Below are 14,449 nucleotides of genomic sequence, written 5' to 3'. Positions count from 1 at the left end.
TTTCTTCTGATATCCAAATCTGAGAATCCTTAATTGCTCTCCCATCTCGGTTGACCTCTTTCACTTCCTTAATTATCCAGTTTAAGGAACCATTAATTGCTCCTTGGATCCGATTGAAAACCACTCCACCATCCAACCTTAAGATTTGAAATAACTTGGCTACCTTGCCCTCTAGACACTATTTTTAGAACTTGATCTAGTCCTGTTTTCTTGACACTTGACCCCATAGCTCAATGGTAAAAGACATCCCTCTATCCATCTAATTCAATGATTCAACCACCAAATCCAAATCAAAACCCAAGTACAATCATAACTAGTCTAAAATGAAATAACTAAAACAAAGTTAAATCATAAAGAGAGAGCCCTCTCTGAGCATTAGGAAGGCTAGATCCTAATCTCCAAATTAGGTTTGTGGTTTCCTCTATCATTTCTTTCATAACAACTCAAGAGAAAATTTTGAGTGATAACATATTGGCGACTCCACTGGGGACTTGATCCTCAGTGTAATAAAACTTTAAGGAAATCTTAAATCTCATCTTTTGCCCCTTAAGGTCATTTTTGAGTTGTTAAAAAGTTTCATAAAACAAATTAGAAAAATTAAAATTTTAGCTCCCAAAAGGACACATTATACTATGGAAAATCTAGATCCAAACCCTGCTACACTAGTTGATAACCATCACAAAATTTTAATAAAAAAAAAAAAAGGTAGAAACATAAGGAAGCAGTAGTCAGGTAGTTAAAGCAAATTCACTCCCCAAAGAATTATCAAGTTTAGAGGATATTTAGTTTGATCTATCATTTGAGCTTTCTTTGTTTAGAACCAAATCAGAAAATTCAATTCATGAAACTGTAATAGACCCTAATTTTATTCAATTCATTGAGTCAAAAAAGGTGCCTACACATCCTGATTTAGATCAACCTATTTTGAATACTTTTGATAAACTAGAATCTTTAACCTCAACCTTGATAAGCCATATAGATGATGCCTATCTTCAACAATCAGTTGAATTAGCTACCCTCACTATTGTTGCCTCTGAACTCTGTACAAAATCTTCAAAAACTGTAAATACAGCTTCATTTACTACCACCTCACCTATAATATCCACCACAGTTCATTCCCCTAAACCATTGACACCTCAGCTTCCTCTCCAACAGAACATCTCAAGTTCATATAGTTCATCTACACCCATCTCAAGTCCTTATTCAAGCACCACTACTTTTCCCGATAGTCAAACCAAAATCTCAGCTATGGCAGACAAATATGTCCCTTTGGTCTTACCATCTCAACTACATCCCATGCCCCAAGATTACCAAAGAAAAATATTTTTTTTTGATGCTACTAGTTAGTATACTACCCAATAGCATGTGAAAAAAATGATTGACTATTTTGAGTTGCATGAGATTGATGAGTCTAATGTCCAAATGAGGTTATTTGCCCAAACACTAACAGGGAATGTTAAAAAATGGTTTAAAGGTTTACCTGCTAATCATTTTGAATATTTAGTTGCTTTTCATAGATTGTTTATTGATAGATGGGAAAGAAAGAAAAACCCCTTACAAATACTATTTGAATATGATAACATTAGAAGAGCTCCTAATGAATCATTTCTGGATTATTCTACTAGGTTCAACATTATCTACAATGAAATCCCTACTAATATTAAACCTCCACCAGACCTAACATTCATCAAATTCCCTGATGGTTTTGACACTGGCATGTCTTACCAGTTGAGGGAAAGAATCCCTGAAACATTGGAACAAATTCAAAGTAATGATGTTAGTGTAGAATCCAATTCATTAGCTAAGAAATCTAGGATGAGAAATGAGAAAAGAGTTTTCATTAAAGAGGAAACCTCCACTTCAGATGGTAAAATAGATAGTTTAGCTAAGAGTGTAGAAAGGATAATGGATATATTAGAAAACATCGAAAGAAAAAATCAGTGGGAAAATCAATGGCCACCCCCAATAAGAAACCCCAACTTTAGGAAAAATCCTAACACTGGAAAAAATGCAATACTAGATCAGCAGATTAGACCACCCTTCCAGGAAAACTATGCCGAGGGTTCACAAAACCATGAAGAAGAGGATGACACCCAGATAAACCTATTAGGGATTAAAAACAAAGATGTTGTCTTCCTTACTCAGGAAGAAGAGGAATTATACATGCTACAACAATTACAGTTGGAATCTAGAGAGTCCCTTGGCTTCAAACAAGGCTATGAATTGCTATATATGAAGTTCACAAACAGTACAATCTTAGAAGAAAATATAATACCGAAATTTCCACTAAGAAATCAATCCAAACCCAAATTAAAAAGATAACAAAAGTTCGTGTGACCAAAGTTCTACAAATTCTCGCTAGGGGAACTCAGGAGACTTCCAGCCCAAAAATTGTAGATATAACTTCATCTGAAACTCAAACTGAAAATGTCACTCAAATTGTTCTGAATAAGAGAATTCAAAAAAAAACTACCGAGACACAAAATAAATTGCCAAGTGCTGAAAAAGAGGATAAATATACACAAAGCACATTTGCTAAGGAAGATCTCATCCAATCAAGAAAAACTCAAATGCCATTTAACATTAAGACTGAGATAACCAAGTTGAAAATATTAGTTCGTTTGATTGAGTTAGTGAAAAATGAATCTTATAGAGCACAAATCACTGAAACATTAAATATAGGTGAAGGAGAAGATATTGTAAACTTGAATGATGATCAACCTGAGTTATTGTTTGGTCCAGAAATAAATGGCACACATCAGCAAGGGGTATTCCTTCATTCTACATTAGCTTGAATGTTCATGATAAAATCTTACAAATGCTATGCTAGACTCATGGGCATCCCATAACTTAATGCCTAAAGCAATCATGGAGAGATTAAACTTAGATATCACTAGACCATACAAGGACCTCTTTTCCTTTGATTATATCCAATTCAAATGCATTGGCCTGATTAAAGATTTGTGTGTGACTCTATTCCAGTGCCCAACAAAGAGTATTGTGATGGACATAGTAGTTATTGATATCCCACCCATGTATGGAATGTTATTATCTCACTTACGGGGAGAAAAATTACAGGGATCTCTACAATTATACATGTCATATGCCACCATCTCTATTTTTGGTCAATAAAGGAAACTTTACACAGAAACATTGAAATACATGGTGAGTAGTGTAGAAAAACCATAGAATTTCCCTATATACTCCATGCATTCTGATATGAACTCATTCATCTTGTATAATTCAGACAATGACAAAAATGAAATCACAGTTGTAGAAGAAAAATACAAAACACCTGATATTGAAAACATCTTTCATGAGTCTCTATCGCATTTAGATTTTGATGGCTCTGTGAATAGATTAGGAGTAGGTGCAGGAGTTTGGATTCACAACATGGAAAATAATAATTCTGAAGGTCATGCATTTAGATTAAACTTTAAATGCATAAACAACATGGCAGAATATGAAGCTTTAATCATAGGAGTACAAATGGTTAGAAAACTTGGAGCCAAGAGAGTTTCTATCATGGGAGACTCAGAATTGATTATAAAACAAATCAAAGGTGAATACTCTATAAATAATCCCAGACTTAGCCAATATAGAGAGGTTGTCCTAGATTTGATTAAGGACCTTTTGGAAACTGATTTTGCTGCTATTCCTAGGAAACAAAATATGGAAGCTCATAGTCTCGCCACTTTTTCCAATACCTGCAAATTGCCTTTTCAGCCCAACCACAAGTACACTGTAGAAGTGAGACATAGGCTTGTTATACCTAACAATTTGAAATATAGGCAAATTTTTTCACAAGATTCTCAAATTTATGATTTCATGAATACTAAAGGAGAGCTTCAAAATTGTAATATAGAAACTGATTGTAAAGTAGATAATATGATAGATAGTGAAATGGACGTAAATGCTTTAAAGGTGGGTAAACCCACTAATTTCACTAAAGTAGAAATAGATAACTTAGGAAAGGTAGAAATATAAGAAATAATGAGTGATGATCCTAAAATTATAAACCTTAAAAATAACTTTTTTCCTAAGGGATTAGTCCCATTAGAAGATTTGTTTGATTCAAATGATGTAGCTAGGAAAGCTAAAATGGAGCCTTTAAGAGAAGACATAGAAGAATGTAACATAGGAACAGAAGAAAAACAAAAGCTTATCAAAATATCCAAAGCATTACCTCCAGATGAAAAGCTAAAATATATAAGTCTGTTCAAAGAGTTTCAAGACATCTTTGCCTAGAGTTATGAAGACCTTAAATCTTATGATACCAGCATAATTCAACATAAGATACCCATCAAAGAAGATCATAAACCATTTAAATAAAAGCTTAGGAGAATTAATCCATTTCTTATGCCATTAATTGAAAAGGAAGTAAAAAGGATGTATGATGCACAAATCATAGCACCAATTGGATATTTAGATTGGGTCTCTAATTTAGTCACTTCCATAAAGAAAATGGGAGAAATCAGACTTTGTGTTGATTTCAGAAACTTGAACAAAGTGTCATTAAAAGATAACTTCCCTCTCCCTAAAATGGACCAAATTCTCCAGAGGGTAGTAAGCTCATCCATAATGACATTGCTTGATGGATTTTCTGGATACAACCAAATCTTAGTTCAACCATAGGATCAAGCAAAGACTGCATTTACCACTCCCTGGGGTACTTTCATGTACTATAAAATGTCTTTTGGATTAACGAATGCTGGAGCTACATTCCAAAGAGAAATGGAAATAGCCTTTGCAAAAGAGATCCATGACTTTCTAGTGGTTTACCAAGATGACATCATAGTGTTTTCAAAATCAGATAATGAACATCTAGATCACCTAAGAAGAGTTTTCATTAAATGCAGAAAATTTGGTATTTCATTAGATCCCCAAAAGACACTCTTTGGTCTGGAAGAAGGTAAACTCTTGGGGCACATAATATCCAAAGATGGAATTAGAATAGATCCAGCTAGAATAGAGGCAATCCTGACCATCACTCATCATAGAAACATCAAATAATTACAGTAATTCTTAGGAAAAATAATTTTCCTTTGGAGATTAATATCTAACTTAGCAGAATTAATTAGAGAACTAAATAACATGTTAAATAAAGATTCAACACTTAAGTGGACAGTAAAAGCTAAACATTCTTTTGAGGCAATCAAAGAAGCCCTTATTAAAACACCAGTCCTCGTAAGTCCTGATTTCCAAAACGATTTTATAATTTTTTCTTTTGCTTCAGAAAATACTATTCCATCAATCTTGTTGCAAAAGAATGATCAAGGTTATGAGAAACCTATTGAATTTTTCAGTAAATCTTTGAGAGATGTTACACTAAAGTACAACATAATGGAAAAACAAGCACTTGCTTTAGTGAAATCTATTAAAGATTTCAGAGTGTACATCTTGTATTCTCACATCATTGCTTATGTTCCAAATTCAATAGTAAAGGACATTTTGACACAGAATGGGATTGAAGGAAAGAGAGGCAAATAGATTGCCACTATTTTGGAATATGACATAGAAATAAAGCCTACAAAACTTATCAAAGGCCAAGGTTTAGCCAAACTCATGGCTGAATCCAACTGTTAGGCCTTAGATTTAAATTTCATTGGTGCCCTAGATGATCAGGAAGAGATGGCAACTCCATAGATCAGTGAACCTTTTACAGATTCACCTTGGTATGCAGATATCATATTTGTTTTACTAAACCTACAAGCTCCTCCTGGTTTATCTAGAACTAAAGCTATATTTTTTAAAATGAAATCAATGAAATATTGTATCATAGATAATGCTTTATTTTTGAAAGATAATGGTGGCATTCTATTAAATAGATTATTGGAAGATGAAGCTGACAAAGTTATGCATGAATTTCATGCAGGAGATTGTGGAAGACACCTATATTGGAAAACAACTACTGATAAGATTCTAAGGGTAGGTTTTTACTGGCCCACCCTTTTTTTAGATGTGAAGAAACATTCGACCTCTTGTCACAAGTTCCAAATATTTGAGGGAAAAAGGAAAATCTTACCACTACCTCTCAAACCCATCTCTACGGAAATGCCTTTTCAACAATGGGGTTTAGAATTCATTGGGGAAATTCACCCATCCTCCTCAACCCAGCATAATTGGATATTGATAGCTACTGATTACTTTACTAAATGGATAGAAGCCATCCCTTCTAGACAACCCAAAGACTCTGTCATTATCTCATTCCTGGAAAACAATATCCTGTCAAGATTTGGATCCCCACAAAATATCATTACTGATAATGCAACTTCTTTCAAATCCAAGAAAATGGTAGACTCTTGTAGCAAATATCAGATTACCCTTGCCCATTCCATTGCTTATTACCCTCAAGGTAATGGAATTGTAGAATCATCAAACAAAATCCTTGTCAATATGATCAAGAAAATTCTAGAAGACAATAATAAGACATGGAACAAAAAGTTGGTAAATGCCTTATGGGCAGACATACTAACTACCAAAAAGTCCATTGGTACATCTCCTTATTAGCTAGTACATGGAATGGATGATGTTTTTCCATCCTCTTTAGGAGTACCAGTGATGAAAATCATTCAAGAGTTACAAGTAGAACCAAGTGATATGCAAAGAAGGATAAATCAGACAATATAGTTGCAGCAAACCAGAGTAGAAGTCTATGTCAAATCACAAGTAATCCAGGATAAAATCAAAAATCTTTTTGATAAGAAAAACAAAGCTGATGATTTTTACATAGGTGAAAAAGTACTAAAATGGGATTCTAGAAGAGAAGAGAAGGGTAAACATGGCAAATTTGATTTCGTGTGGCAAGGCCCTTACCTCATTTATGGTTACAGAGGTAATAATACATTTTTCTTGAGACAATTAGATGGAACATATCTACCAGGAGGGCCAGTCAATGGTAGAATGTTGAAGCATTACTTATCCATAGATTAATAGTAGTTCATTTTACTTTTCTCATTGTCTATAACATTGAAGAGTTTAGATTGGATTGGAGGGTAATATTTGAGGTTGAAGTCTGGAGAGAAGTCCCTGAGATTTGAAAGGTTTACCATCATAAGTATGAATAAAGCAGATTACAGAGGAGCAGTTACAAGGCAACTACAGTCAAAATTACAAAGGCTACTAATCTTAAAAGTTCTTGAAATTTCCCTAGGAAATGCCATCCCCATGTGGAGCCACTGTTAGGGTCCTATAATAATAGGATTCATAATTTTGAATTCGTTATGGTTAGTTTTGTAATATTGTACATACATTTTCTTTCGGAAAAATGTTTTCCATATTAAAAATTAAAAAATGTAAAAATGGTATGTCCTAAAAGAATAATCAAAGGAAAAAAAGAAAGAAAAAGGGTAAAAAAAAGTGAAAAATATGAATCCCAAAAAGAAATAAAAATAGATCATGAAAGTGTGCAAATTCAAATGCCACTACTTTTTACTTTACTATGAAAAATAAGATTGTGTGCAACTTGTCAAAAATGCCACAATCCATGATGGTAAAATAGCTTAATATTGACTCTTTCATGCTTTAAATTTGATGTTGATAGATAGAGAATAAAAATATAGCCAAACTATTTAAACTTGGAAGGTCAGTGGTTAGGTAGAGAATAAGAATGAGCTCATCAGTTTAATTTGAGCCATTGGAAGTTATAAGGATAGAATTAGATAGTTTTCATATCAAAAGAAAAGGAAATAAAGGGTCGGCAAGCTCAAATGCACCTATTGAATGAAGAAAAAATGCCAGGGTAAATTAAGGGTAGGTAAAAGAAATATTGCAAATGCACAAGTGTTATAGACATATTTGGGCATTGCAAGCCAAAACTCATATGTCCATAAAATAAGGGCTCCTTAAGTCCCTAAAAGTGTTGTTTCACACCCTAAAGGATCATGGTCAATTGATTACATCATTTCCCAGAAGTTCCACCTGAAAAACTACTCAGGACTGACCAAAACTGGACCATACAGACTGCTCCATGGGCAAGGTGCGATGCATACTGACTGCCTAACTAGTCAGGTGTGATGCATACTCAAATGGCCTTCTATGGGGTGAAATGAGTGAGAATAGACAAATGGCAGAGATAGATTGCAAGGTGGACGATAATGAATCTTACAGAAACTTATCCTGTGACACTTGCCTCTCTAAATTCGCCGAGGGATGAGTAAGAGATCATGAAATCTCCAAGTGGAACCAAGAACTATCAGTGGAATGACACTAATAAAAAACCTAGAGTTGACTCACGCCCTTGCAAGAAATCTATAAATGGATCCCTCATCTAAGAGATCTCGAGGCTGGAATTTTGTATTTTGTAAGGAAGTACTGTTGGTTTGTTGGTGAGAAGAGACATTGAATTTTTGGGTGATTTGCTTGTTCATGAGGTGAAGAGGGCTTCTACAACTGGGAGGATGATGTTGGATCAGACAGTTAGGTTGTAATCCTCTCTTACATTACTATTAATAAAGTTCTTTGATTTTTCCTCCATATGATCTCGTATTTTTGAATCTTATTGTTTATAAATGCAATTGTATGGTCAATGTGTTTCTGATTCCACATTGTTTATGATGTTTTAGATAGAGATGCTTTGATATTTTTCTATTACTTTGACTCTACAGGTACTCTTTGAAGTGGGACAAGTAGGAGAGGAGTTTCAAATTCTATCAAGGAAAGGAGAAATCAATCTAGGATCAAAGCGGATGATCCAGGTTGGTCCTCTTTTCTTCTCTTCCATCTATCAAACTTAAAGGAACTCTTGAAAAGCTTTCAATGTTTGTTTCTAAGATAGCTACCTGTCTTAGTGGGACTAGCAGTTCGAATCGACACTAGTTTTGCCTGACACAAAATGACGATTCGGTTGGGGAACGAATAGTTTGTTTTGTTTGTTTATTGTTTTCTTTATAAACTACACATGGAGCCTGAAGTTAGCCAGCTAGCCTTTGAAACGCCTTTGCTATGCAATTTCGAAGTAGATAAATGCTGCTCTAGTCAATCTCTAAGTTGGTTTATGAACTGAACATATGACTTACAAAGCATCCTAAGTGTCCTTGTGCTAGCTCAGAACCTCATCATATCCTACCCTTATGCTTTGGGTTTACTGTCCATCATTACTCAGCCTAAATCATTGAACTTAGCTACAAGTTTTGAGCAAAAACCAAGCTTAGTTTCACTCCCTAGCCCATCGCACTGTCTGTAACTGTGCAACCTAGATGCATCGTACCTCCCATGTGTTGTAGGTGAGATTCATCCCTGTTTCCCCGTGTTACAGGTGCAATGATTAAGTGAACTATTTTTATTCTCTAAAATTTGGTTTTTTCTCTTTGTTTTCAGCTTTATTAAGTAGTTTTGTTGTTCATGATCAGTACCTTCTTGCTGTAACAATCTTCCTGCACATTATTTCAGCCTCCATCAGTTAGGAATTGTAAATGTTTTTGTGTATTTGTCAATCATTTACAATCTTCCTTTATCGAAAGTATCCTAATCAAACTGTCGTTTTTGATGCAAGCATCGTAATTATCATTCTGAATCAAAAGAAGAGTGTCGTAAAGTCTTCCTCTTCTAGATAGTTGATTGTACTTTTGTCATTGTGCTTGATTTTGAAATTATTAGTATTTCAAGTGTCAAAAATAGTTTTAAATTCGAAATCGAAAAGTGTCGTCTTAGTCTTCCTTTCGTTTTGAAAAGAAAAATTGTTAGTACTGTCGCTTTGAAAGAAAATAGTTCAGATCTGTACTTAGCTTTCTTTTTGTCATTCACACATTAAGAAAGTGGAAAACAAATACATGCATGTGCATCTGCATTTTGACTGCTTGCGAAATTTGATTTAGGAAAGTGCATTTAGTGTGTGCTCTATGCTCTCTGCTGAAAGAAAATCATTATCTTCTTTCCTTTGTAGCTAGGATTTTCACTGCTGAAAGAACATAAATGACTGTTTATCATTTTAGATTGCATATTTGGGAATTTCACATCTACATCATGCGATGAACCTTGAAAGACAAAATTCTAAGGAAGATCAACTCTAAAATAAACCTCAGTGAACATAAAAATGCTTTGGAATCTAACGCAACACATCTATAAGTCTAGGCTAGAGATGTGTTCTCATGTCGTAAAACCTGGTAACTATCATTTTCATTGAAGGTTGGGTGATTCCTCCTCCTGATGCGACAAGTGCCAGTACGGACTTGTGCTCCATGTACCATCAAGTATATATTGGGAGACCACAATAGGCTGATATCCTTTATCCTTAGGAAGCCGTGTCTTCCACCCTATCAATCGTAATGCACTGAACCCAACATTCGGGAAGATTGACTGCCGTACATAAGTCCTTGGTAATTTCTCTATCATTTATCACCAAGGTGTATTTTGCAGTTTTATGATTGATTTGGTAAACACTCTGTCTAGACTTCCAGAGCAATCACTTTCATTCCTTTTCAACTCCTTAAAAGAAAAGGTCCATCTGAGCACTTGTCACTTCAGGCTCATTAAAAATCGAAGGTGACTAGAGTCACCTTTATCTTTTTCTCGACTCTTAAAAATTGAAAAAGCAAGTGGCATCAAAGTGTCTTAAAATTCATTTAAATCAGAATAACATTTTTCCCTTCAATTTTTGAGTTGATCAAGTAATCTGCAATCGTGGAAGAAAGTCAATCAAAACCCCTTCATTCGTGGAGACTAGTGAGTCAACCGTCTTTGACCTGGGAAGCGAAACCATCCCGAGCAAAGCGTTCTTGTTTAACTGAGTCGAATTCACCTGATTTATTTGAAACTTGTGTTTCAACATTGTCAGAGACTACAATTACTCCAATTATATCTGGTACATCTGCCTTTACAGAAGAAGTTCCACAGTTACAAGAGGACATTAGAACTAATCCTAGTGTAACGGTAGACACCTCTATTCCTAAAATAGCTCCACGTAGGACTGATCCAAAAAATGAAGTTCACTTTCCTGAACATGTGGAAGTTGAATTCTAGAATTCAGAAGGTGTCACCCCTCTAGTATCTGTTACTGTAGAAGCTACACTTTCTTCGGCTCCATAAATATTTTACGGACCTGACAGTCTATCTCTTCCACCTAGATTGATTTTTATAGAAGAGATAGTGTAGGATCTTCCACCTAGTACTCTAGTGCATTTTGGAACTGGGATCCACTTACATCCTTCTACTAGAGAAGTTAGTTCTTTTTCATCGCAAAGTTCCTATTGAATTGCTAAGAAATATTTTGGATAGACTAAACATGTCTAAACAAACATCAACATCTAGGACTGTGTCAACTGACATAGCTATGGCAAAGCTTCCTGCTGTCGTTCCTAAAATGATCACTGGTATACCATCTGTCCGAGCTAGTTATCAACAACAAGCCAGAGTCCAATCCGAGATTGTTTCGATGACATGGTCAGTTCCTATTTCTTCATCTAGATTCTCATCTGGTATTTCTTATGTTGAAACTCAACAAGTTGATCCAATGTGTCTTCAAAGGTCAATCTACCCTTTAAGTACTAGATTACCACCATATGGGGGCTTTTCATTGTTCCCTCCTGGAGAACAACCATATGAGAGTTTACAACAAAGTTCAGGTCAAACTGGAATTACATCTAGCAGTTGGGTACCAATACTGCCTCAACAACCAAGGGTTGTATATTCAATGCAACCAGTCCATCCTGTGTCGAATATTCCCACTACACCTACTATTGTGACTATATCGCAATTACAAGCGCTACCTATTGTATGTCAACCTAAATAATCTTAGGTTACAATACAACATTCTCTCGTCTCAGCGATTCAATCACAACCTCAGGTTAGTGCCTCCTTATCTGGAACGACTCAGGCTCAAAAAGGTACTATGACTCCACATCTTGGTCAATCATCCAGTATTGGAAAACAACAAATGGTCCAACAACCATGGCTGGTTCAATATCAACAACCGTAATTCCAACAATCATACCAAGGACCTAAGCAACAAGTCTTTGTAAGTAATGGGCAACCGCATTTCCAAAGCGATTATCAACAACCATACTATAATGGTTATGCCTATCAACCTTATCAAATTTACTAGCATCAAATACATTATGCTGGTATGCAAAGACCTACTACCGCTCAAGCGGTTCCATCTTATCCTGGGTATGCTTTGCCTAACCTGAATCAATAGTTGTCCTTTGTAGCAACGCTAGAATTACCAGATCTAAACCGTTTGACGAATGATCCAATTTCTTACGCCCCTTGGTGGCCTGCAATTCCTCATAAAATTCACTCTAATATTCCTAAATTCAATGGAAATCCGGGTGAGGATCCATCGAATCATGTAATGGCATTCCATTTGTGGTGTCCATCCAACACTCTGAATGATGATTTGATTAGGCTTCACCTTTTTCAGGGAACGTTAACTGGTCTGGCAGCTAAATGGTATATAGAACTACCTAGAGCTTCGTTTGATAACTTCATCACCCTTGCCACTCCCTTTTTAACCCATTTTCAGTTACCCATAAGGTACGAAATGGGGATAGAACTCCTTACAAACATTAAATAGATGATAGCCACTCACATATTTGATCATATTCTTGAGTGGTAGCGTCGTCGAAGAATGGTGAAGACATACATTCCTGATCAGCTTTTAGCTGAATGGTTTATAAATTCATTATTACCTCTACTACAGAGGATGTGGCTAAGGGAGGAGTTGTTACAGAAGAGGAAGTCATTGCTCATGCACAATATTTAGACTTGATCTATACTCAGTCTGGAACGCTCTACGACAAAATTCATGATGCTCCTAGACCAGAATTTTCTGTTCCTCCTCTGCCTATATCAAACAAAGACTCTCATGCCAGAGATGGCGTGATAGGTACAACAAGCATGAAATCCGCAAAGGCTACATCTAAGAAAGCCCATACGGTTTCTAGTCGAAAAGCAGATAAGGAACCTCTCACCTTAGTGGTCAATGCCATGTCAATCGACAAAGGCAAAAATGCTAAGTAACTAGGGGGCAAGAAGAAAGGGACAAACAAAAAGAAGAAACAGGAGGATTCAACTCCTGAGAAACCTTCTGGAAACCCTACTGGAAACAAGAAACCTAATCAGCCATGTTTCATATGCAATGAGGACCATTACACAAAAGATTGTCCACATCAAGCTGAAGTCAAGAAGTTTTTCAAAAAGACTTCAAATACCTCACCAGTATTGACTGATCCATTTCCAAATCCAAAAACTAACTTGGTTGCTAGTGACCGTGCTTCCCAAGTGCTTATGCTGTCCATCTCAAAACAACAAAATGATGCTTTGATATCTACAAGGAATAAGGATTATGGAAATACACAATCATTGAACGATAAGGCTACAGATCAACCAAGCAGTTCGACAACAACTTCGTCAGAAGTTGTTCCACCAATCATTCCTAAATTAACAATAAAACCACCTAAGGGAGTAGTACATAAATTTACATTTAATCCTCGTGCTTGAGTAGCATAGAATTATAATATAGTGGAGGATCTGGCCAAATTTCCATCTGCCATGTCGACACTTGAATTACTACAGAATTTCCCATCCCAAAAACAGGCTTTGTTATCAGCAATAGGTGGGATTGATCGAGTGCATTCTAATATAGTGGCCTTTAATCATAAAGGATACAAACCTCAGTTACCAGCACAACTCACTTTCCTCATAGAGGTAAAAGCCCTCAACAAAACTGTTCATCGAACAATAATCAATGCCGGAGAATCTACCTGTATTATGTCAATGAGTTGTTGGAAAACATAAGGATCTCCACCCTTGTCACGATCATCAACGACATTGAAAGTGTTCGATGGAAGAACATACATGCCATATGGGATATTAAGTAACTTGCAAATTGAACTGGGGGGAAATACAGTAGAAATTGAAGTTGAGGTCATTGATGGAAACCTTGAATACAACATCCTACTGGGTAGGCCCTGGATTTGTGTTATGGGTGCTGTTGTGTCAACATATTTTAGAAATATTGCATTCCCCTTTCAAGGTGGAATCACAATCATTTACCAACTCACATTCCTCCCCAACAGTTCTCAAGTTACCGGAAGCATTCCATTGATCCATGGAAGCTCTCAATCACTTCAAAATATCGGAGTAGGTCTCCTAAAAGACCCTTCCTTAATGGGTACTTTTCCCATTCCGCCTCCGATTAATATGGCAGAAGTGGCCATAATGGAAACCTGTCACATGATGTCTTCTACATCATCAAAGATTAAGAAGAATTATGAACATTTTGTCATCATGGATCATCACCAAGTTTTGCCCCCAAGCCCTATATAATTGTTGTAGCAATCAATATTCTCGGCATGGGCGGCAAACCCAAATCAACGCTTGGAAAGCGTTTGGATAGATAGGTCTCTAGAGTATGGTACCTCTTATGATCCTTGGTCACATGTACATTCTACAGACAAAGTATTCATTTAGTCAATGATGATAGGAGAGACACCATGGAAAGATCACCACC

Source organism: Pinus tabuliformis, chromosome 2_2, assembly GCF_031772625.1.
Source record: "Pinus tabuliformis cultivar Carrire ecotype Pingquan chromosome 2_2, CPIR1, whole genome shotgun sequence".
Classification (NCBI taxonomy): domain Eukaryota; kingdom Viridiplantae; phylum Streptophyta; class Pinopsida; order Pinales; family Pinaceae; genus Pinus; species Pinus tabuliformis.
This window is presented reverse-complemented; position numbering follows the sequence as displayed.